This window comes from Lonchura striata, chromosome 3 (genome assembly GCF_046129695.1).
Source record: "Lonchura striata isolate bLonStr1 chromosome 3, bLonStr1.mat, whole genome shotgun sequence".
NCBI lineage: Eukaryota > Metazoa > Chordata > Aves > Passeriformes > Estrildidae > Lonchura > Lonchura striata.
In genome coordinates, this window is record NC_134605.1 from 43,525,698 (window position 1) to 43,547,345 (window position 21,648).

Here is a 21,648-nt window from a genome sequence, read left to right on the forward strand (position 1 = left end):
TAGTGGGGAGCCTTTATTCTTCCTGTAACTCCTTTGAACTAACAGAAGTCACACCACAGATTAGTTTGGAGCAGTTTTTTTACTTGACCATCATTAGAAAGGAAGGTTGCTCAGGTTTGAGACACTGCACTGAGACACAAAGACACTGCATCTTTTGTAATGCAAATGTGTTTTCCGCTTCAATAGGCTTCAGAGAATGATGGACAAAAAATCATTGTACAGAGATGTCTGTGGCTTCACTCTTATTCTTCTGTGATGTGCAACTTCAAAAGAAAGCATTTTAATTTGACAGATGGACACTTAATCATAAATAATAATGTACACTGCCTCTTAAGTCAAAAGCACGTCACCTCTGCACCTGTAGCCACTCTCCCTAACAAAGGAAGCCTCCCCTCTTCCAGATCACCCAGCCCATTTCTTTTTCCATCTCCCCAGAAAACGTTCCTGCCCTTCCAGGCAGATCCACCCAGCAGAGCCCTGCAAGTGTCTGTCACGGCTTGCATGGCAGGCTGCAGGGTGGTGAGAGATGTGTTTATTGGTGTGGGGTCCACTTCAGCAGCTTTGAAACTGCCCTGGAAACTGCTTGAACACATCTTGCCTTCTAATTGCCACAGATGGAGTAGGAAATGTTACTTTGAGTGTTAGGTGAAAGGCTTATCCTGAGTAGAAACACTATGATCTCCAAGCTACATCTGGTTTTAGCCTGTTTCCCTAAGCAAACAAGATTTATAGGATCAGGCTTTGTGAGTTCATCTGCCACTATCTACTGCCAATTGCTTTTCAACTCACTGGCCAGCCATTTTGACAGGACAGTGGAGTTTTAAAAGTTGTCATTTTTCTTCCAGGTTATGAAAATTAACTATGAAGCAATGGAAAAAATCCTGCCAGTGTTTCCTCAGGTAAAAGGCTGATAAACTGAGCACTAATAGACATCAGATAATTGTGCTAGGAAGGACGGAATTGAAAGGATGAAAGAGACTGTGAGGCAGACAACTGCAATTACTCCCTGGACCGCTACAAACACCTTCCCTTATGACTTACCTCTACAAGAAATTATTAGGAAAAAAAATTATTTCTTCCTACCACAGGCCCAGAAATAGTGGCTAAGTGTTCAAAAAAGCACCCATGCTGCCTAAAAAATTGTCCAGAGGCAGCATCCCAGAAGCCACTGGATGCTGAGAACTCTGGAGGGTTCACCCTGTAGAGGGAGGGGAGCCTCCCTGAAACTCAGCTTGAGCAAGGGAGGGAGCAGAGCTTCCCTGAAACACCCTGGCTGAGCAGTGCAAAACAGCCTGGGGACACTTGTCTCTGGCCAGCCAAAACACCTCACCATGTTCTTAATGGCCCTGTTGTGATACAGGCTCTATTGGAATATAAAGTGGTATGGGGACACTTTAAGGAATTGCAAGGTTTGGCTTGCTCTGAAGTCTTGGAGAGATTGATTTTTCATTTGGAGCACTTGCCTGCTAGTCATGGTCATTCCACAGAGGGAGCAGTGAAAGCCCTGGCCCTCACCAGAGGAAACCTGCCCACCCTATAGAGGAAAAAAGCCACACAGTGATGCTAAATACAGGTACCTGCAGACCCATTGTTTCCCATAGCTCTGCTCAGTGCCCCAGCAAAGACATAACTCAGTTTTCTCCCTCTTCAGAGCCTTTATTCTTTCTCTTGTTTCTGCCCCATTTGCAGGACATGAGCATCAGAAGGCACACAGGCACTGTCTCAGTAGCAGTGCCGGGACAGTGGTGGGGATGAGGGCACCTCAGCACTGGACTTACAAACTTGGTGGAAAAAGAGAACGCAAAATACTGTGCTCTGTCCTTCCCTTCTAGCACATTGCCCTGTGTTTTCTGTTGCTAAAAATTAGAAATGTAGTTCATTTTTCACCCACTGCTGTGGAAATTTTATACAGGTCATCACTACCAGACCATGGGATAGAAAAGGTTGTGTCTGGCATGCAGAGACCACAAGCCAGTGTTTGCTCATGTCCACCTGGCCAGGACCTCTGCTGTGTCTTGTCTCACATTTGAATAACGAGGCTCCCTGGGGCAGAGACAGCCTTCCAAGATTGTGCTTGGCACAATGGAGCTGCAGTTGGGACTGGGTGTTGCAACAATAATAGAGAATATAGTGATGCTAAATTAAGTTGATACAAACATGACAAACAGAAGAAGAATGGGACTAATACAGGGTCTGTGTGCAGCACCAGGGAAAAAAAGGAGGCTTTTTCATGTCAATATCTGCCCAGACCTGTACATGCAGGCTCTGCTCCTGTCCTTCCCTTCAGAAGTCATTTAGCTTCTGAGAGTTTCCACAGATGGACAACATACACTTTCATAAGGCTGAATTTGCAGCCAAGTGGTGAGGCAGTGACAACCAGAGAAATTTAGGCTATGGATTGAGAAGGATCTGTGAGGCCAGCTTCAACCCAGAGCTGAGATTCATTTCGGAAGGGACTAAAAACCACATGATTTGTGCTTGCAAGAAGCCTTGTTTCTGGTTTTAAAGGATTTAATTCAAGTCTGGGTCATGTTTTCTAGGCAGTCTGGAGATATTCCAGGGGATTCAATTTGTGATATTAGTGCTCAGTTAATACTGGGGGTATGTGTCCAGCAGACAGGAAGCACCCTGTAACATGTCGGGTCTGTGTTTAGAAACAGACTGAGGAGATTTAAAAATTCTGTGGATTTGCCTGCTTTTGAAGTCAAATCAAGTCGAGCCAAAAAACTTTGAATGCAATCTGTAAAACCATTTCAGGGCTTTGTATTACTGTCATGAGCTTAAGGCAAGCCCAGGAATAGCTCTTCCTCAAAGTGACAGGCTGCTGCAGGCAGGCTTTGGCTCCAAAAATGTCCTAACCAAGCACGTACACTTCTGTAACTTTAGGAGAAATTCGGATTTGCTTCCCGATGGAGACTCAGTTCAACAGGGTCTGGGAATTCTTGTAAACTCTTCCTGGAGTGACACCTGCAGCAATGCCTCTCCTCTTTACCCTCCTGCTGCCCTGAGGGGGAAAACACCATTTTACCTGTTCCCTTTGCAAATGTGAACAACACGTGCACAGCAGGAGTGGCAAATCGGTGACAAATAGTAGCCTGGGTGGAGCACCATGTCCACATGCACAATGCTTCATCACTGCAAAGACACTTGCTCCTCTCACAGCTGATCCAAGCCCTGGCATCACATGGCTGGTGGGGACACAAGCCATGGGGATCTGCTGGACAAGGGACAGTGGGACTCATGGCAATGCCAGCCCGAGGGCATGGGGCTGCAGAGGTGGTTTTAACTTGTCCTGGTGGCCTTTTGTATTGAGCTCCCCCAAGGCAGAAAGGCCCTTAGCACAGCTGCTGTATTCCTGGACTAGAGTGAGGGACTGCAGGGAGCTTCCCTCGCTGTAGGGGCTGCAGCCCACATGCCTCCCTCCCACATGCCTGGTGACACCACCATCCTTCAGGTCACCAACAGAGATGGGGCCTTGCAGCAGTGCTCTTGCATAGCTGGGCAATGGCACTGAGGGCTACTTACACCCCATTAGCCCCTCTGGGCTGGACAACAAAAGGAGGTTCTTTGTTGTCTCCCTTTGTGTTTTGTGTCACAGACCTTATGTTACATTGCTACGCATTCAGACTCTTATGCTGAGTGTGGTGGAGAGGAGCAGTGGGAATGACACAAGAGCAGGAGAGGAGGAGGCATCCCCCAACAATGCAGCACACAACATGGTCCTCATCATCCAGCTCCCTCTCATCTCCCTTTCTCCTTCTCTTTCTCACACATGCACAGAGAGGTTGATATCTGGTTAAAAAAAAAAAAAAGAAGAGTAATTTAAAACACACACTTTGCAGCAAACCAGTGTTCAGTGTAAACAAAGCATTAAACTGAAAAGATCCATATGCACTCGTTATCAGTTATTGCATTTTTTTTTTTAAGAAGGAAATCTAATACATTTAAAATAAACCCATAGCATGAAATAAAATAAACTATGGTCTTGGTTAATTTGGTTTGATTTTTTAATTTAATGAGGAAAAGAGCTCTCTGATAAAGTAATCCTTTCAGAAGGAAAGTCCTGTGCAATGGTGAACATGTCAGCCACATGTTGAGGGAAGATTAAAGCCTAGCAAGACTCTCTTTCCCACAGTTTTCGAAGCCTTGCAATATGCCTGTGCTTAGGATAGCCCAGAACATCCTCCTGGACCAGACCTCCCACAGCTCTTTGCAAAGAAGCCCTGTAAAAACGACTGACAAGTCCACAACACTTCGGAGTGGAGGAGACCTGGTACGACCTGTGCACAGACAGCCTTCAGGGTTTTGATACAACAAAATTTTATAGTGAATTTTACAAAGGAGCCAATGGCTGCTAACACCATAAATCCTACCAAGAGCGGGAGGAAGAGATTTACCTTTCAAAGACTGATCTGACCATTTTTCATTTTAAAAGTTCCTTAATGATGTGGCTGGCACCAACATGTTACCCACATCCCTTTTGTTGCACTTTTATCCAGTGCCACAACCGGTGTAGGAGAGAAGAGAATCGCATATGTAGATTAGTTATCAGCCATAGATAAATTACATAATTCTCCACTTATTTTTTACAAACTTATTTTCTGTTTAGCATCAGTTCAGGTATTTTATGTCCTGATGTGGAGCCTCCTAGCTAGGCCTGAGCAAAAGCAGCCTTACCACAGAGCATCTCATTGTCAGCCCACAGCACCTGCACTGGACAATGGAGCAGCTGCAACCCGGGCTCCTCAGCTTCTGCTGCTGGAATTGCATCCAGCAGGGTGCCTGGGAGCAATGGGAGCCAGGCTGCTGGCAGGCTGCACTGCTGCTCCATTTGCCAGGGCTTCCAACCCGTGGCACATGTTGGCTTTTCAGCAGAAACCAACCTGGAGGCACGATGGAAAGCACAGTACTGTAGAGCATCACAGTTCTGGGCTCTTTAGGAGGGGGCACACCCATCCCAGAGGTAATCTACTGATGATCAAAGAAATCACTTCTAACCCACTGTCTTGCAGCTCATACATATATTGGGCAGCAGGAAGAGAAGTTTCCCTTTAAACCCAATAGCAGTAGCCTGTCATCCAAAACCCAACTCCCAATATTTGATATGTGGTTTTGAATTCTGCATTTACAGTTACATAAAATCTTAAAATATGCTAATATGCTCTGATTAGCAGAATTTTTTGCTTTCTGGTGAGAGGCTAAGGACTAACTGACAAGCTGTAAAGTCCAGACCTAATTCTTGCCTGCCTTGGAGTTCAGCTGTACTTCTGCTTGTGGCAGACTCTTGCATAGCTGTTGCACAGGTCCATCTCATAGCTGAGGTGCAGGAGATGGAGGAGATGTCCTCTGCTCTGAGAATAACCAGGGAAGGCTGCAGGCACAGCCCAGTGCTGCTCTGCTAGAATGGGTCGTTTGTGAACGTTTGTGACATGATGCAGTTCAGAAAGCAATGGGCATATGGAGTACAGAGTTATGGATATGAGATATCCACATATATGGATACAGATACAGACACAAATACAGAGGCAGTTCTGACACACTAGCAACCAAAAAGGTGGGAAGTCTTTAGGAGACAGAAGGAGTCAGGATGGAGCAGATTTTTTTTTTTAGCCCAGATGAGCTATCCAGTCCATCTCATCGCATGAGCCTTTAAATTTTACTTTTTGATTTTTAGTATGCAGTCAGAGCCAGCAGTGTCAACTGTGTTTTGTGGAAAATGGGAGCAATGAGGAAGATAGAAAGCAGGGAAGTGGAAGGTTTCAATATTGTCACAGAGTTAAATGTTTTGATTTGTCAGGAACAGCCTTTTAATGTGACTGTTTTTTAAGGGTTATTATCTCTACTGTAAAATGTCATTAACTAAAAAGGTAAAAATTTACACAAAATGCTTCAGTCAAACTAAAATGTTTTTTGACATCTTTCATGAAGAACTGTGGGGATATATTTTTTTTACCTGGAATAAATTGAAATGCTGAAGTCCTGAACTCCAGTGACGTGAAGTATCTCTCCTTTTCACAACATTCTGCTATCCATGGAGCTCTGTAACCTTTGGAGCATGGAAAACAATAACTGGGAAGGTAAGAGGAGGTGTCCCAGTCTGATGGCTGGATGGAGGTGAGTGGGAAGGGAGAGACCACTCCAGACTGAGGGCCAGGGCAAAGGAGTCCTGTTCCTGCCTTCAGTGTAGGTGTTAAAAATGGGACCACACTCCCAGTATTATAATAAAAAGGAAGGCTTAAAGCAAGGGGCATGCCTGTGGGCTGAGCAGGATTGTTCCTGTCGAGGATGCTGCAGTGCTGGTGCTGGGTCTTCTGAGCAGCGATGTTCCAGGTGGAGTGGCACAGATTCACTGGGTCGGATGCCCCTTTTTTATCCTGTTTTTTGTCCCTTTGGATTGGTTTGGTTTTGGATCCTTCATTTGCATGAATATTTAGGGTGCTTGATTGGCCCATTACAGTTCTGTCCAGGCTGGCTCGTTTCACTGGAGGGGGTCGTGCATTTTACTTAGGTGTATTATGGTATGTAGAGTTCCATATTTCTGACAACTACCCCTTTAAACCCCTTTTACCATAACTAAACTACAGTACACGCTCAACAATTATCAACTATTTTGCAACAGATTCTAACCTATTTTTAACAGTAGGCAGCTGCCCATCCCTCCGTGCCTGCTTGCCCCTGCCTGCAGAGGCAGCAATAACACTGTATTTCTGTGATTAAGGGCCTCAGGAGACACTGGTGAAGGGTTATGGAATAATCCTGCAAGGAAAGTTTTGTCACTGCCTGATACCAGTTCTGTAGCACTGACCAGTTCTGTAGCACTGCTGCAAAAAGCAGCAGTAAGAGTGGGAGTTTCTGGTTTAATATCTGGGGGCAGAGGTTTGCCTCTGGCCTCAGCACAGAAAATACTTTTACAGAGCACTGGTGGAAGTGGGCAGAGCTCCTGCTCCTGCTGCCTGGGAATCTTGTGTGTGAACGCAAGGAGGGAGTGTAAACACAGACTCCCACCCCATGTAATAAATAAGAGGGCAGTTTCCCCTTGCCCTGGTGACTGTAGGGCTGCCTGGCCCTGTGAGATCTGCATGTTCTTTCTCATGGCTTGAGGAAGTGTATAACCCCATCCTGAAAGAAAGTGGTTTCTTATGGAAAGTCTAAAGATCCCCACCCTGGATTTTGCACGTGGCTGAAATGGTTGTCCTGACAGATGCTAGCAATTAGCCATGGAGAGGAAGCCTGCCACAGGGGCCAAGGGCTGTGGAAGCTACCCTGGAACTTTGGGGTGCATGGACCATGTCAGTGGCCACTGCATAATTCTGGATTAGACCTGGAGCAGGGCTGGAGCAGGCAGAGGAAAACTGCCCCTCTGACACCCCTAAGTAAAATCTGAAAAAGGAGTGCCCAACCAACACTCCCATTTCTCTCCTCCTCCTCCCCTTCTGACCCACATGTTGCCCTTGGGGCAGGAGTAGTACCAGGGCCTCAAGAGGAGCAGTTAGGGCTTGAGCATCCCATGCTGGTGAGGGTATTCCAGGTCAGGTGTCTGCACTGGTTTTGTCTGAGATGTGAGAGCTCCATAAACCTCAAATGTGGAGCTCTTCCCCAGCCTCCTGCCTTGCCTTCCTTTTTAGAGGGTAAAGAAAGGGAAAAAGAGGAGAGGCTGACCCTCCTGACTTTGTTTCAGGCTATTCTCCCAAAACTGGGTGTTCTTGTGTCCTTCGAAAAGGGTGTTCTTTAAAACTGGATGTCCTCATGTCCAGTTATGGAAATCATGTCTTTTTGAAAAAAATAAAAGCAAAGAAAGACATAAGTTTTGGGGTAGAGGGACTATTTCCTGGCTTCCCTCTTTCCCCCCCCCCCCCCCCCCCCCGCCCGTGCAGTATGCCCAGCTCACAGGCTATTAAAGGAATTTAGATTAGTCTATTCCCTGGTCAATGCTTTCAAAAATACAAGGAGGGTTTCATCATCCCTGTGGGGAGGCAGATCACCCAACCCAAGGCAGAATTTCCCTTGAAGAAGACAGAAATTACAGTCATTCTATGAAGTTCACCAGGGACCTCATTATTGTTAATTATTTTAAATGGAAGATGTTGGATACTCCTGTGATGGGGAAAAGGCATCAAGAGAGAAAAGGAAAGAAAACACAATAAGCCTGGGAGAGACAGAGATTTCCCAGCAGGGCTATTTGAAGGGATCTGGAAATCCCCTCTCAGCTTCCCTCAACTAGGAAAGGCAGGGAACAGATTGAGGGAGCAGCTCCTGACAGCTCTGCTGTGCTGTTAAATCTTTCTGTCTCATTGCTTTATTTGCAAGCTAACTTTTGTCTGAGGCAGAGATCCCAGACCAAATTATCTTTAGTGCTTGTCACATCATTCAAAACTTTTCTTCCCCCCCCTTCCCCGACTTAGTTGCAAATTCTGAACAAAGGAGGGCACTTTGAGATGGAAATGATGCAATACTCACTCCACCTGCAGATGGTAACCCCCATCTGCCATTTCCAGTCACACCAAAGCCCTGCAGAGGAATATGCCTGAAGGTGTGCTGTGGAGGAGGGTGCAGGTACAGGAGCATCCTTCTGTCTCTCACTTCAGTGAATAGGAACTTGCCTCTTTTTATGGACCCATTTGCAGGTGCTAACTGCATTAGCATAGCCCAGCAGGAGATTTCATCAGGAACAGTAGTAATAAGATAGGACTAATGGGTTCAAACTCAAAAGAGTGGAAATTTAGGTCAGATACACAGATACCTCTTTACTGTGAGGGTGGTGAGGCACTGGCACAGGTTGCTCAGGGAAGCTGTGGATGCCCCATCCCTGGCAGTGTACAAAGTCAGGTTGGATGGGGCATTGAGCAGCCTGGTCTTGTGGAAGGTGTCCCTGCCCGTGGCAGAGGGTTAGAACTAGATGATCTTCTAGGGCCCTTCCAACCCAAACCATTTCATGATTCTATTCTATGATTTGTCATCTTCAAGAATACTAAATGTTTTAAGGTTTGCAGAAAAATAATGGTCATGAGGGATTTGGCATGTATTTAGCATGGATGACACAATAATTAATTAAACTTTAGCTAAAGGAAAAGTTAAAAGTCTAAAGTTAAAGAGACTTAGTTGTATGCTTCATTCCCACCAGGAGTGTGAGAATTCCCTGAAAACCACAGTGGAAAATAAGGGAGGGATATTCCTCCCCAACATATGTACTTAACTTTGATATGTGTGTGCATCTCTCAAAAGAAAGAAGGGTGATCCTGCAGCAGGATTTGGGAATGGGAAATGCAAGCTGCAAAATTCAAGTGATGATTCCCAAGGATCCAAGCTGAAGGGATGCTCATGGCAGGCAGTGACATAGGTTTGACTGTGGGTCACCCATGAAACAAACATTCATGTCTGAATTACAAACCTTGTCTCTAACAACAGGGGGAGAGGAGAGCAAATTTCACCCCATTAACATTTATTTAATGAAAGATAGTAACCAAATAGGTGCACTTTCAGAAGTAGTTCAGGGCACCTTCTGTTTCACATGCATTTCTCTACAAATCACCTGCCAGAGCTGTGCTTGGTGGATCATAACTGAACATGTCACATGGATTTCTAAAAGCCTTATCCCTGGAAAGGGACAACTATGAGATGCAAGTAAAAAGTCTGGCTGTAGAACTGTCAGAAAGACTCCACAGAATAAAGCTTTAAGAATTAATCCTGCAGTATGTTATACATTTAGATCCAGTGTTGAAAACATTAACCCTACAGAAGGTTACAGGCAGTAACAGGCAAAAGCTACCAAGAAGCATCTTGTTGAAATCTCTGATTGAAGCAGAAACTAAAGTTAGTTTCAGAAGCCATTTGAAAAAGAGAACTGGAAGTAAGAAGCAGACACTTGTGCTAGAACCTTCATTAAACAGGATGAGCTTTTAGGTTTGTGCTTATTTTAATTACACCTGTAGTTTTTTTGCTTTCAGATCTTTTCAGTAAGTATGTTCTGACATAGACACAATGCAATCTGACATTTAAAACAAAAGGATGGTGCCAAACCTATTTGCAGCTTATAAGAAGTTTTGTTATTATATAAAAAAGAACCTATGCATATCTGGGAGGTAGAAAATCTATATTATTATTACTTTGCTAAAATTATGTACAGTCTTATCTTTGACATTTTTGAAAGATTGTTTGTATCTCGAAAGAAGACAGATGTTTCTGAAGGAAATGTATTTCTGAAGGGTGATGGAAAATTGTAACTGAACTAGCTTTGCTGCTTGTGGGAGTTCTTAGAAAATGGGAATATGAAGCAGATATACTCCCAAAGACTGGAACTCTGACAATTATGAAATTGCTTTTGAGAATAACCAGATAAAGGCAACAAGAAGCCTATCTGTGCCATCTTGTTTCTCTACTACCCACCTGTTTTCATGCCTCTCATTATATGTTCCTGAAAAAGCAAGGCTGAGAAATTGTCCTAGAAAGAGAGCATTGTAATAAGACATAGCTTTTGCTCATTCTAGCACTTGGAAATTGTGTTTTGATTTACTATGTGTGGTTTGGCAAATCTGTTTTTGCAAGCTGCAGGCAATTGTGTGTAGAAATCATGCTCCAAACACAATGAGCACAGAGGCCTCTGATGGGGTCCTCAGCGACCACTGTGAATGGAGCCAGTAAAAGAGAATGCCAAAGGAAACATTTGTATTACAGTCCAGGAGGAACCAGACCTTGGTTTTATCAGTCTCCTTGGTCTTCTGTGATGGAAACTTCTAAATGTGCTCATCATTAAGTCAAGGTAAACACACTCTGTATCCCCACGCCAGAAAATAAAGACTGTGTGCTGGCAGATCTACAGCCCTCGACTGTCAGCATCCTTGATACATGGCTCAGCCTCTTCTCCAGGGGAAAGGAAAGCTCATGCCAGCTGCACAGTAGCTCATGCTGCACAGGCCAGAGCAGTGCCCAGGAGAGCAGTGACTTGGTGCCTCTCACACTGACCTCACAGGAAACTGGAAATCATCACATTATGAACTCTGCTAAAACAGTCTATGGTCTCAACCTCATCATGCACAGCAGGTATTCACGGGCCCTACAGCCATCCTCACTCCTGGCACCATTTCTGCTTGCCCATTGAGGCTGGACCAGTGAAGGAAACAGCCCTGGGTGGGGGCTCAGGAAATGTATGCAATGCTTTTTGATTTGCTGCCTGTCTGGAAATTATTGGAGGGTGTATGAGCAGAGCAGCCCATGTGCCCCAGCAAGCCAGGCATGAGCAAATCCCACATCCCCACATTAGAAATGACGTGGATGGATAGTTTTCCCAAGCTCCAGCCAGTCCCAAAGAACAGGACCTGCCATGGCACAGCATATTTATGGAAGGGGAAAATTCCTCTCTCTGCAGGTCAAGGCCCATGCAACATTCAAATCCCACTGAAGTGTATCCTGATCAAAGACCCTGCGACAGCATTTCAGCTTGCTGTGGGAGATACACTGAGAAAAGCCATGCACCAAGTTTCATACTGAGATGCTCACTGATGATGATGCTGACACAGGAGTCTGTCCTCGATCCTAGCAGGTTCCAGGGTGATTATTCATGTGGGTGAGGTTGCTCATGTGTATATGTGGGAATGGGGTCTTTGACTGGTGCCACTTAGCAGAGTTTTTCTCACAGACTTGACTAGGATTTTACTCCTAAATCTCCTTAATGATCCCAATACACTCCCACATTCTGCTTCTCAGGGCTAAGCAGAGCAAAAATGAAGGGGCAAGGAAGCCACAAATGCCAGAGGCTCAGCAAGGCAATTCGGGCACTAGACTACAATCCTAAGTAGCAGCAATGACTTTTTATGCTCCTGTATTTCCTATTCTCATAGTTAAAGGTTATGGCTGTACTTTTTAGATAAGAAATTGCTGGATTTTGTACAGAAGCACAGAACCACCAGCTGAACTGAGTCTCAGCAGTCCCTGTGAAGTGCATTAAACATTAGGTCATCCTTAGCATTGCCAGTCCCTGGGAATGTCTGGGTGTTGATGTTACCCATGGTCCTGAACACAGAGCTGTGCCTTGCAATGTGGGCAAAACCAAAGTGTGCATCAGCCTCCCCTTGAGTGCTTATCCACATCATTACCACTGCACAACAGCAGGATCATTGCAAGCAAAAGGTCTTTGTGACAAATCCAAAAGAAGAGGCGCTTGTAAGCAGACCAATGAGCCTTCTGAAAGGTTGGGAAAATGCCACAAAAATGTTGCGTGAAACACACAGGTGCTGAACTCCCTTTTGCAGAAAGCCCCTGTGTACGTGAATAACTTTACCTGTGGAAGCGGGGCTGCTGCCAAGCGGACGCATCCTCCAAACACGGCGCCCTGCGCGGCTCTGCGAGGTGTGGGCTGTGTGAGGCTGAGGGAGGAAGCTGCTCACACGCCCCCGGCAATCTGTCATCCCTGGGTTCAGGCTGCTGTGAACGAGTGCCAGCACCACACACATTTAATTAACCTTTCTACAAGTTGTAAGATGAGCCATCTCTGTTCGCCGCGAGATTTATTTTCGGCGCTGCACGACAGCAATGGAAAATAGACACTGCAATACAACAGGAAAGGGAGCAAATATTGGCAACACAGCTCCATTAGGGAAGTTGGTTTAGCACAATGTAGTGCTCTGATTCTTTTACAGTGTCCTCTAGCAAATTCATTCTGTTTCTCATACATCAAGGTTCCTGGAAAGTCCTTATGTCATACTCATTTCTCCTCAGCACACGTGGGAAATGCTCCCAGGGCCCACAAAGCAGAACTGCAGCGTCAGAGATTCGCAGATGTTTCGCCTGCACCATATGGCGCGTTCCCCACCGTTCCCCGCAGAGCGGCTTCTCGTGCTGAAAGTCAATGTTTTCCCCACACATGGGAAAACCAAATGGAGAGGCTATAAAAGGAAAAAAGGAAGAACAAAACACCAACAAATCCAAGCAAACTGGTCTGAAAAAGCATGCCATAAAGTGAGTAAGCAGACTTGGCTAACTTTGGGCACACCAGTGTAAAAAGCTGAGTGTACACTCTTCAGTGTGCACTGCGAATTTAAAGCATGGATTAGGAGTACATTAGATGATATGCTAAGTTGTATCCCAGCCACATGCTATTGTCAGCTTCTACTCCAGCATTCAGGCACTTAACCACAGAGGGCTCTGGAGAAATGGCTTTTTATAACTGTGTTTTGTCAGAAATATGGAATATTGTCAGCACAGCTTGCAAATATCATTACTGGGAAACAAAGAGTATTTCTACATCATCTGTCATTTAAATTCACCCAGTACACCTTTCATTTCAATCCACCCAATACAGTAAGAATCAATCCATTTGAAATTGTAAAAAAAAACCAAACAGAAAACCAATTAATTAAGACAATATAGAATTTTCTAAGACCTCAGCCTTTGTGACCTAACTATGTCTGTCAATCATATAGATATGTTCAAAAAGATTTTCTAAGACAGCAATGTCAATAAGACATCTATGGTAAATCCTGTTTGACCTTTCTGGGGGCAATGTACCCAGCTCCCAGCTCCTGCTGTGCAAGCCATCCCCAGGAGACATATCCAGCCTTGCTTTGCCCATCCCTTTGGGCACACTCTAACAGCTTTTCATAAATGTATTCCTGCTGCTAGAAATAGCCCTCTAGGGCAGGATGCAAAGAGCATCAGCTCCAGTCACAGCTACAAGCTGAGTGTAAAAAGCAGCTCAAACTACTTCCTCCAGCTCCTGGGTTTTCCTTTGAGAATGTGCCATCCACAAACTGATCTATTCACGAATCAGCCCAAACTTGTTGAAGCAGAGAAATTTGGCTAGGAGCAGAAGACACAGGCCCATCTGAAAGCCTGTGGAGCTGCAACTGTGCCATATGACATGGAATTGTGATGTGGGATTTTTCTGGTGGGGAGGTAAAGCCCTTCAGACCCTAAGGAGATTTGGACCTGATGAGATCACAGATGCTTCATATATCTCCTGAAAATATGGCAAAATAACCATTAAGGAAAACACTCCTAATTGAAAGCTGCACCTGTACACAGTAAAATATACGTATACATGGTTCTCCAGCCCGTGCAAATAGAAAATCCACTGAGACTCACTGCATATATAGACTCTAATCACCAGATCCTTTATGTGTAGGCACATCTTTTACACAGGACATCACACAGACTTCAGAGGCACAAGTCATGCAGGTTTGAGATAATGCCCCATTGCTGCTGGTGTGAACAAGTCAAAGGCAGCAAATAACATTTTGAGGCCAGCTTTCGGGCATCCCAGGCTGAATCAAAATGCCTGAATCATCTCATCTCACATTTTCACTGTTGTCAGCCTCCAGCCTCCACTTCAGAGCCAACAGAGTGACTCTGGTGCAAAAGCAGAGCGATAGTCAAGCCCCCAGGCCCCCCACGCACACACTATCGGAGGGAACTGGTACCAGGCTCTGCTGTGTAAACAGCCAGGGCAAAGGAGAAGGAGGTGGTGGTGGGGTTAAATATCTGCTCTCTTTTACGAGACCACCTACAAAATGTTGCAAAGACCCTGCAACAAAAATAATCTGCCATGATTCCAGTGTTAGGCAAAATATAAACAATTTAAGTGCTCTGTTAAAGAGAACATCTGGGGAGTTGTGAGCTGCACAGATGTTTTCACAAGTTGTTTTTTAAGGAATAGTAACCCTGCTAAGCTTTCTGCCTCTTCCATCTTGTCTCTCTCAACTGTGTTTATCAAGCCAAGATATAAACACATTAAAAAACCTTTAGAGGGCCAGCTCATGCTGTATTATTAATTTGGAATTGACTGAGGGTTGACAGCTGGCTTCAGTTTGACCCCTGGTTCTTTTAAAGTCACTCCATGCAAATAATTAACCAGTTTATCTGCTGATTGGCTTTAACATGCATAAATACACACACACACACAGAGACACACACATATATGTATATATACACACACAGATATGTATGAAGCAGTTTGCTAGAAATGACCATTCAAACTTTGCACTGGGATCATACAGGCTGGCCTAGGGCCCTGCCTGGGCAGCCAGGAGAGTGGTCACAGTTCTGAGAGTCCTTGAGGAAGGCAGGTACTAGATAGAAGAATCAAGGCAAGGAAGGTTTATTGTTTGGAGAAGAACAAGGGAATATCGCATAAGGCAGTTTTTATTTTAGCATCAAGCTCCTGCAAGAGGGAAAGAAGTTAGGTTTCTTAGATTAAAAAAAAATAGATTTTTAGAAAATAATCTGGTTTTTTTCTTAATTCTGTAAAAAACCCCAAACAACTGACTGTGATTTAAATATAAAAAGTGAATTAGAAAGGCTAATTGGAGGAGCAAATGTACCTATTCCTTGAAATACATGAGAAAATAAATTTGCCCACTGGGTCATTAGGTAGCAGAGCAATTCAATAAAACAGTAATCTTACAGCAGAATAGGTATTTGATCCCTTTAAATGCTGGTCTTTTCCAGAGAGGGGGCTGGAGATGCTTACTGCACCCAGCTAATAAAAAATAATGCACCAGGAGAACCTGAGGTGTTGAAAGAGGAGATGCTGAAGCAAATTAATAAACTCAGTATTGTATGTCACTGGGCCCAGATGGTAAATACCAACAAGAACTGAGTGAAGAGCTGGAAACCTCACAAAGCCCTGCCCTTCACTAAACCCAGTTTGTGTCTTGGAGGGCTGGCAAGCAGTTGAGGCTGTGCCCATGTCTTCAAGCCAGCCCATGTCTCTAAATGGGGAAAGTCTGGCCCAGTGGGCTCTACCTCCTCCCAGCTCATCTGGTTGGGTACAGTTGGGTCTGTTGCTGGAATACCAAGATTTTCTACCCAGGTCACTGAGCCAGCCAGCAGTGTGGCAGCCAGGGATGGTGGAAAAGCTGCTCACAGACAGTGTAGGGGGTAGGAGTCATGATCTCATTGGCCCTACCATCTCACCAGCAGAGTGAGGGAAAACAGGGAATTTCCTTTGCCAAACCAGAGGTGCAGTCAAGACCTCAGGGTTGGTGGCTGTATTGGGTGTAAGTTGATACCACCAGGGACATAGTCACATCCACGGGATAATGGGACCTCAAACAAATGTGAAAATGCCTGGCAGTGACACTGGCAAGACTGAGAGATGGAAAAGTCAAGAGAAGACTTAAAAAATACAAATGTGAAAAGCACTTGCAATGCTTTATGGTATTTCACTACTGGTGATGCAAAAGTGCTACTAGAAACATTATCAAGAGGGTCTTCTCTTTTGTTTAATGGCATTTGTATTATAGAATCATAGAATGTCCTGAGTTGGAAGGAATGTATAAGGATTACTGAGTCCAGCCCCTGGGTCTGCACAGGATCATCCCCAAGAGTCACACCAAATGCCTGAGAGTATTGCCCAAATGCTTTTTGAACTCTGTCAGGCTGATGCTGTGACCACTTCCCTGGGGAGCCTTTTCAAGTGCCCAACTACCCTCTGAGAGAAGAACCTTTCTCTGATATCCAACCAAAACCTCCCCTGATACACCATCATGCCATTCTCTAAGATCCTCTCCCTGGTCACCAGAATTTTCTGGTTTTTTCCTTTTATAGTACTGTTTCATAAAACAAGGACTGATCAGACCATTACAGGATTTTGAATAGTGTAACTTGGAAAAATTCAACAAATAAACTTGCAATAAGAAAGGCAGCATCTAGCTGTTCACTAGCTGTTCACCTCTCTGCCCCTCCTTGGTTGAGAGCTTCCTAGGATATCAGCTTGGTGAAGATTTTTACCTGTCCCTGGGGAAGGGAGAAGCCTTCGCTATGTGGCCAACTTAAATAAATATGATTTTGTGCCTTTGCTGGACACTGACTTATTTGGGATGTAAAATGGTACCTCTGGAGAATCAAGGCACCAAAATAAGCATATTAATAAATAAATAACAATGTTTAATATACACTGTGTAAATAGAATATTTTTTTATAGCCTCAGCCTGCCTTACCATGTGACCAGAAGTTACCCTTTGCAGCCTGGGCGCTATTACAGTCTAAAAGAGGTAGCAACCACCATTAAACCATTAATATGTGCTCTAAGATGGATCTTGAATTCCCTGCTTCTCTGGGTGAGAGAAGCCATGGGGAAACTCTTGCTGTGCAGAAGTGCTGCCAGCTTTCTACATTTCAGCAAGTGACTCCTCAGCACTGCAGAATGCAACTTCCAGCCCCCTGTTTTTCTGTGGCTGGCCAGAGACAAGAGGCACTTGGGAGCATAAAGCTTAACCTGCAAAGGCCAGGTAGCTCTCAGCTTCCTGGGCAAAGCCCCAGCTGGCAGTGGTGTGATGGCAGTGATCACCCACAGGCTGAGGGGATGCAGAGTGGAGCAGGAAGGACAGAGCCAGGAGGCACGGGAGGGGGAAATGCCTGACCCCCTGCCGCAGCAGGGACGTGTTCCCCCTGGGTGCTGCACAGCCAGGCTGTGCCTGTTGTGTTCTCACCATGGACACCTGGAGCCTCCTTGATAGAACCTTCCCAGCATAAGTCATGTTTAACACAGCCCTCAAAACAAACCCCTTGTTTTATGCCAGAGTGCCTGAGGCCTGAGGACTGCGCTCCTGTCTGCTGGGCAGGTAAAGGAAGCCCCAAAACTGCTTTGCTGCTCTTTAATAAACAATTTGTCAGAGCGTCAAGGAACCTCTAAAATCTGGGTATTTCTCTCCTGCTGTTTTTTCTATCTCAAAATCCCAGTGCAATCACAGTGAATTGGAGATTGCAGGACATTCCTTAGCTCTGCATCATGGCCTAGTGAAAAAGGGATTTGCCCATCTCTCTGCCCCCTTTGTTATTTTATTCTGAGGTAGGTTATGCAGTTTTGCAGTTACCCTGGCGCAAAGCAAAGCAGGATCAGAGACTAAACTAGTAAGATTTATTTATGGTGATGAAGATCATTTATCCCCAGAGACATCGAGCAGTGGGACCTTGGTTGGCTGAGACCTGTGGCCCTCCTGACAAATTTAAAGAAACCCACACAATTTGATCAAGTTTCATCAGGCATCTTGGACTTGTTCTGTGAATATTCAAAGAAGTCACTGAATGACCCAGATCTCCTTGTTAGCAGGGTCCTTTGCATATTTTATGTGGCTGGGTTTGCTTGCATTAATCTTTTCTATCAGCCTTGTATAGAGAGGTCAGGTCTTAGCATCACTGACCATGGACAGTTCCTTTTGCAGAACCTGGATGGATTCAGTTCAGTTTAGTTTTGCACCAGGGACAGGGATGGGGACTTTGTAGAAACCCCAGTGAACTGACTTCTGAGGTTTTGTATCTGGCAATTGGGGGACAGATCTACCCGAGTGCATCCAGTGGAGTGATACCTTTTCCACCTGAGGGATCACATTGTGCTTGGTCTGGGCCACATGCTTTCTGCCCCCCAGCTTTAGAGTGGTTCCAGCTAGCCTGTGAATTTCTGTGTCCCTGGGGCCTGTGGGAAGATGCAGAGAAATGTATTTCTCTCTTTAAATTGCAACCATTTACAGAAAGGGACTGTGCAATTGTTTGTGCCATGCCGAGTACAAAAAGGGCCCAGAGCTGAGGGTTGGTGCTGGGGGCTGCTGCCACCACGGGAGCAGCAACTGGTGGCAGCAAACAATAGCCTTTGTCTGCTAACAACAGCTTGAGATGGGGACAAGCAGCTCGGCTTCTTGTCTCACTTTCCTTTTAGGAACACAGAGCAAAAGAGATCCGTTTAAGGGGAGTGGGGAGGACAAAATAATTTGGGAAAAACATGATTCAAAGTTCTCAATGTTGCTCCCTCATTCTACTTTTTAATTGTGTAAGTTAACTGATTGGAAAATCTGATTCCCACTAGAGCCATCAGCTTATTGCTTTCAGGCAGCTCTGTCCTTCACCTTCCAAAAAGCAGGTGCCTCATCTAGCTTGAAGTATGCCCCTGAACCAATTTGTAGCTTGGCTCAAGGTGAATTCTTCAGGTAACTTTGCCAGTGCAGCAGGCTCTCAGGCCAGCAGCTCTGGATGTGTTAAAATGTTCGTGGAAGGTGATGGAAGCTCTGTTAAAAATCCTCTTTAAAATCCATTTGTGCTCCCAAGTCTATGAGACATCACGGCTCTGACCTCAGGGAGGCTGCATGATGGGTGAGATGGGAGGCAGTAGCTAACAGAGGAGAAAGGTGACATTTGCACTAATATCCCAGCAGTGCTATTTGCGGCAGTGCCGGAGCCCTCTGCTAGCACAGTTACATGATTTGCATAATAATCTGTGTGCTCCCCACTCCCACCAGAATCATTTATGGCTTAATTGGGTGTAGTAAAAGTGGAGGTATCAGCATGTTGCATCGTTAGTCTTCCAGCCACTTACTCCCTGTGGTGCCAGTCACAGCCCTCACTGTCCTCCAAGAGAAACCACCAGTGTGAAAATGTTCCCTGCTCCATGGGGATTCAAGCCAATGCATTCAGAGTGACTGGGGTTCAGGGGAAAGGGGTAAACAAGAGAGCAACCTGAATCTTTGCTCAAAACTCATCCCTGATATCAGGTTTGATTCCTCCTCTTCTTTTTATACAGCTTATACTTGCACTTTGCTTCTTCTACACCCCTTGTGGGGCTAACTAGACGGTCACTAGAAAATATAAAATAGTTTCTCTAACAAGCTTCTTGCCAGCTCTTCCCACTCTCTTTTCATGAGTACAGGGAGACAGACATCTTTCCTCATAAGCAGACCTCCTAAAGCCAGGAGTCAGTTCAGAACCTGATTGTGCCCGGTACTTTCTCTACAACCTTAAGAAATACCTTAAGCCCATCTCTAACCCATGGAAGCTGCAATGTTTTACTATGTTTCTTCTAAGAAAGATCCACGAAATCTATGAATGGAACCTACTGGTGATGCATAACTTTGAGGTCAGTCCAGCCCTAGATTGGGGGAAAGCTTGCAATCTGTTTCTCCAAACAGAAAGTAATCCATGCTATTGTTTTTTTTGATTCATCTTTCTTTTTAAAATACAACCACAAAACTTCCTGTGAATTTGAACCTAATCCTCAAAAGCCCCCATGTTTGCACAGCTGAGTAGAGACCCCACTGAAGATTAGTGGCATGTTTCAGGCAGACAACAAGCACTGACCAGAGGCTAGTCTCATCTGTGAAAAACACCTGCTTCTTTGAGACTCCCCTGCCTGCTGTGAGAAGAAGGGTAGGCAGCAAATCCAACTAAAAAGCACAAGTCAGGAAAGCTTTTTTCTCCTCTTGTAGCTGATTTTCACATGTGTTGTATATTACAAAGGATATGAGTTTGGTGTTTTCTTGTTCTTGATATGAAGTGGAATTTTTATGTATTATTTTTATTGGCCTCAGCGGATCCCCAGTTTTCAGCCAGGGCCCTGTTGTGTTAGTCACAGCACAAGGCAGAGCTCAAGAGCTTATTGTGACTGCAGGAGTAATGAATGAAGGATACCACTTTGATTTCAGCATGGGTTTTAATGCCCTGCTAAGGAGCTCCATTAATATTTGTAGCTGGGAAAGCCTTACACATGAGGCTTAGCCCAGCTAAAAGCAGAGGTAGTCTGATGCAGTCCAGGAACTGTTTTCCATTATATTTTCAGAAGGTGCCATATCAAAAAAAAGCAGCAACTTTCAGGCAGTGCCGGACAAGCAGCTCCGGGGCAAAGATGTGCTAAAAGAACCAGGCCAGAGCCCTTAAATTATTAAAACCATATTTTGCTGCTGTAACTTCAGAAACCAGCCTGCTCTCATGAGCTTGGGCCCTTTGCATGCTCAGTGCCCCATGGGCTTTGGGGTTTAGGGGGCTGTGAGGGATGTGCTGATGGGACATCAGTGTTTGCCCACAGGGACTGGGAGAAATAATGAAGTGGGATAACTCCATTGTTTGAGCTAAGAGAGGAGGGAACACCATAATGCTCACAAAAAGAGATAAAAATTTCAGCTGCTCTTTTCAGTGATAAGCACAGGCTGTTTCCTTCAGTAGGAAATGCCTGCAAAGTGCTTGAGAGGGCAGATGACTGTCGTGGCTGCCAACAGGACCAGGGGTTTAGGGAACCTACTTGGGAGGCACCTTTTTTTTTTTCCACATACTGTTTCTTGCTTTTATTTTGGGGATTCAGAGAGTTTAGTCACTGGCTGTTACTGCTGTGATCTGTGATCAGCTGGTGCATCTCCAGTCTCCTGGGAAAGGATTTCTAATGAGGATAGAAGCCCTGGGGCTACGATGTGAAACAGAGACTGCTGTAGCACAGAAGAGTAGATAAGATCAATAGGAAATTCAGATTTGCAACATGTTGGAAATATGACAGATTCCACACACACCCTGGGGAAAAGATTTTTAAATATTTTAAAGGAGTGGCAGAAAGACTACGTCTCATATAAATATATATATATGTAGGTATGTGCACAGGAGTAAGAAGGAATCTGCCACCTCACCTCTAAAATATTTGCTGAGGACTGTGGAAATCTTTACAAGGTTGGTCCAACTAAATCAACTTTGTTTTACTGCAGAAGACTTACTGGTGCTGACCCACAGCAAAAGAAGCCATGATAAGGAGTGGGAAACAGTTCACAGCAGAGCACTGCTGCAGAAACCACCACAGCCAACATGGCAGCTCTCTGCAGGGCTGCATCCCAGCTCCATCCCTGCACCAGCTGCATCCCTGGGCCAGCTGCAGCCGTTGTGGCTCCCAGGGGCTGCTGGATCAGTCAG